Raw genomic sequence first — 4861 nt, forward strand, 5'->3', positions numbered from 1 at the left:
AAAAATTGTTAGCGGTGATGGACACTGGATTTCTCTGCACACAAATCTTTTCCCCCAAAATGTCTTCTTATGGGGTAAAATTAAGGAAAAAATGTTTAAAATGTAATAAAAAATAGATTTAAAAAGTTGAAATGAAGTAAAGTTGTGTGAGGGTCGCGGCGGGGCTCCTGTGCGGCTCCGTGAATGATGATGTGAGTACAGAGCCCTCGGTGACTGCAGCAGTTGGCAGCGGACCACCGTGATGTCATTATGAGATCACCCCTCGCTCGTCAGCTTTTCCAGGTTCCCCTCTCCTCTACGAGCCCCTATTTGTGTTTCCCTGCAGTTTGGGCTGTAAGGAGAGGTCAGTGAGTGACTGGCAGGGACCTCGCTAGACTCTCAGTGCCGCAGGGACCGGCCACCCGCTGAAGGTTAGAACAGCAGAGCTACCAAATGTCCCACCTCAGCCCTGTTACCAGTAGTGAGAACATCGGAAGATGGAAAAGCAAACCTGGACGCGGATGACGTCATGTGGTGGGGACGTCTGGGGCACGTGCGTTCAGGCAGGACATTTATCAGGGACATTACTGGCTGGAAACATGAACCTAGGTGACAAGTGAGAAGTGAAGCACACGGACACTGTCATACTCACCACATTTTACACTCACTTTTGCGAGATATTTGGAATATACGTCTTACCCCGCCACTGTCTACAATGCACAGGATTCTATACATAAGAGGTGTTTTTTGTTATTTTCTTTTCCTATTTGTTGGTGGAATTAATCACATTTATAGCTCTACGCTACTGATCAGTGAATCAAAAAAAATGGGATTGATGTGGGCATACTCTGTGATCTGTGCAGAGGTCACTGTGCAGGGAAGCTACGAGGTGAGCTGTGACATCAACTATGACTTATACGGGAGAGTGTTGTACGCATGCTCTGTGATCTGTGCAGAGGTCACTGTGCAGGGAGGATAGGAGGTGAGCTGTGACAACAACTATGACTTCTACGGGAGAGTGATGTGGGCATTCTCTGTGATCTGTGCAGAGGTCACTGTGCAGAGAGGATAGAAGGTGAGCTGTGACATCAACTATGACTTCTACAGGAGAGTGATGTGGGCATGCTCCATGATCTGTGCAGAGGTTACTGTGCAGGGAGGGTAGGAGGTGAGCTGTTACATCAACTATGACTTCTACGGGAGAGTGATGGGGGCATGCTCTGTGATCTGTGCAGAGGTCACTGTGACGGGAGGATAGGAGGTGAGCTGTGACATCAACTATGACTTCTACGGGAGAGTGTTGTACGCATGCTCTGTGATCTGTGCAGACATCACTGTGCAGGGAAGATAGGAGGTGAGCTGTGACATCAACTATGACTTCTATGGGAGTGATGTAGGCATGCTCTGTGATCTGTGCAAAGGTCACTCTGCAGGGAGGATAGGAGGTGAGCTGTGACATTACCTATTACTTTCATGGGAGAGTGCTGCAGGCATGCTCTGTAGTCTTAGCCAAAAGGCCGAGAAGCGCTTCTCTCTTTTCGGCCTTTTGGCTAAGATCAAGTGTAGTATCTGTTCTTATCAGTTTAATGCTCTGTAATCTGCAGAGGTCGCTGTGCAGGGAGGATAAGAGGTGAACTGTGACATCAACTATGACTTCTGTGGGAGAGTGTTGTGAGCATGCTCTATGGTCTTCGCAGAAAGAAAAGAAGAGAGGAGGGGAGCTGTGACATTTCCTATCACACCATAGGACAGTGCTTGCATGGAAAGGAGGAGGTAAGCTGTGACATTACCTATTACTTTTATGGGAGAGTGTTGTGGACATGCTCTTTGTCCTGTGCAGAGATCACAGTGCAGGGAGGGTTCACGTGGTAAAACATACTGATTCTTGCAGGGGTTGTCTGCCCATGGGGATTTGATGACCTATATATAGGACAGATCATCAATAGTAGAACAGAGCGGGTCCAGCAGCTGACGCCCCATGCATCAGCTATTTTTTAGCTCTTGAAGCAGTCGGATATAAGCACTTTGAATGAAACAGATAAGGGCAGCTCCACTGAAAGTCTGGGGTGCACCTCCAGCCACTGCCGGCTGATGCAGCACAGCTTGTGTGCAAAAGAACAGGAGCTGCGCTCAACAAGAAGATAGCTGATCTTGCATTGGACCCCCACTGATGACTTATCCTGTAGATAGGTCCTCAAATCTCTGCTGACAACCCCTTTAAGATCAGCTTATTTCACCTGTGGTCCAGTAGGGGGCGATGTATATTATCCCTGGTGGTCTGGGGATCCGCCCTGCACAGTTACGGTCATTGTCAGTGCTGACTGGGCACCTCAGCTCTCTTTTTCCTACGCAGATGCCGTCTCCCGTCACTTTGAAGACTTTCTCATTTGTTTACAGCAACTGCAAATTGGACAATTTCCGTAAATCTGCCCCATCAGGTTCCTTCCACCTCCGTCCTGCTGGACTCTTCCATGATGGCCCTGACGATACATCGTCCAGTCCTGGTGTGACATCTGGGTGGCTTCGGCTGGCTTTAGACCATTGATCCTGCTGCCTGGTGGGCTCGGGGGGCTTGGCCCAATCTTCTGCCTTATGTGATATTTTTATGATCTCACCTAATAAACAAGCCAGTTATGGCCGACGCGCTCTCACGATTTGTGAACTCTCTCCCCCTTCTTTCTTTTACCAGGTAATAAAGTGAATGTCAGAGAGCGGTCGGGTGTTGGGGTCTGCGGGGTCTTCCATGTTCCCGGGGAAGTGTAGCTCATAATCACGCACTTCTTGGCAGAGGTCGGTTTGTGCAAAGCTCTATTAAACCGTCTGGGTCCTGGCGCGGCGCGGCGCTGTCGTAGATTATGTCGTGCTCTGTACGTTCTCGGGGCTGAGCGATCCCAAAGCTGCTTGATGAGCTGTGAACTTAGTGAGATTTTCTTCATAACGGCGGCGATCGCAGTCACCGTGATTCCAATTACAGGTTGGACTTATTAAGGAAAGCTAGGTGTGCGTCCCTCTGACAATACTGCTGGCACGGCGGCCCGAGAACAATGACTCACGGGAGGGAGGGGAAGCATGGAAAACAATTCAATTACTTGCAGCTTGGATTTATTTCCTGCAATATTTGCCTGTGAATTATGGAGAGCAGACGCGGCCGCCGCCTCATTAGCAGCTTCACGGCCAGACAGCATTACATACAGAACACGGCCCCGGTCAGCAGCTCCGAAAACAGTAAGGAGGACGGAGGAGACGCAAAGCAAAATAACAGCACAAGAACCAGCAAAAAATGATGTAAATCTACAGAAAATGGTCAGTAACATTACAAATCACTAGATTTACTCACTGGGCATTAAAATAATCATACAGGGAGCTCCCCCTAGTGGTGGCTGCAGACAGGATATTATCATGTATCTCTGTATACAGGGAGCTCCCCCTAGTGGTGGCTGCAGACAGGATATTATCATGTATCTCTGTATACAGGGAGCTCCCCCTAGTGGTGGCTGCAGACAGGATATTATCATGTATCTCTGTATACAGGGAGCTCCCCCTAGTGGTGACTGCAGACAGGATCTTATCATGTATCTCTGTATACAGGGAGCTCCCCCTAGTGGTGGCTGCAGACAGGATCTTATCATGTATCTCTGTATACAGGGAGCTCCCCCTAGTGGTGGCTGCAGACAGGATCTTATCATGTATCTCTGTACACAGGGAGCTCCCCCTAGTGGTGGCTACAGACAGGATCTTATCATGTATCTCTGTATACAGGGAGCTCCCCCTAGTGGTGACTGTAGACAGGATCTTATCATGTATCTCTGTATACAGGGAGCTCCCCCTAGTGGTTGCTGCAGACAGAACCTTATCATGTATCTCTGTATACAGGGAGCTCCCCCTAGTGGTGGCTGCAGACAGGATATTATCATGTATCTCTGTATACAGGGAGCTCCCCCTAGTGGTGGCTGCAGACAGGATATTATCATGTATCTCTGTATACAGGGAGCTCCCCCTAGTGGTGGCTGCAGACAGGATATTATCATGTATCTCTGTATACAGGGAGCTCCCCCTAGTGGTGACTGCAGATAGGATCTTATCATGTATCTCTGTATACAGGGAGCTCCCCCTAGTGGTGGCTGCAGACAGGATCTTATCATGTATCTCTATATACAGGGAGCTCCCCCTAGTGGTGGCTGCAGACAGGATCTTATCATGTATCTCTGTATACAGGGAGCTCCCCCTAGTGGTGGCTGCAGACAGGATCTTATCATGTATCTCTATATACAGGGAGCTCCCCCTAGTGGTGGCTGCAGACAGGATATTATCATGTATCTCTGTATACAGGGAGCTCCCCCTAGTGGTGGCTGCAGACAGGATCTTATCATGTATCTCTGTATACAGGGAGCTCCCCCTAATGGTGGGAGCAGACAGGATCTTATCATGTATCTCTGTATACAGGGAGCTCCCACTAGTGGTGGCTGCAGACAGGATCTTATCATGTATCTCTGTATACAGGGAGCTCCCCCTAGTGGTGGCTGCAGACAGGATCTTATCATGTATCTCTGTATACAGGGAGCTCCACCTAGTGGTGACTGCAGACAGGATCTTATCATGTATCTCTGTATACAGGGAGCTCCCCCTAGTGGTGGCTGCAGACAGGATCTTATCATGTATCTCTGTATATAAGGAGCTCCCCCTAGTGGTGGCTGCAGACAGAATCTTATCATGTATCTCTGTGTACAGGGAGCTCCCCCTAGTGGTGTCTGCAGACAGGATCTTATCATGTATCTCTGTGTACAGGGAGCTCCCCCTAGTGGTAGCTGCAGACAGGATCTTATCATGTATCTCTGTATACAGGGAGCTCCCCCTACTGGTGGCTGCAGACAGGATCTTATCA

The 4861-nt window shown here is 49.0% G+C and overlaps 1 pseudogene; it reads left to right on the top strand.

Moving 5' to 3' along the window:
* Positions 1-1509: 1509 nt before the first annotated feature.
* Positions 1510-1721, top strand: LOC143783641 (U2 spliceosomal RNA; annotated as a pseudogene).
* The last annotated feature ends 3140 nt before the right edge of the window (positions 1722-4861 follow it).

Source organism: Ranitomeya variabilis, chromosome 6 (assembly GCF_051348905.1).
Source record: "Ranitomeya variabilis isolate aRanVar5 chromosome 6, aRanVar5.hap1, whole genome shotgun sequence".
NCBI lineage: Eukaryota > Metazoa > Chordata > Amphibia > Anura > Dendrobatidae > Ranitomeya > Ranitomeya variabilis.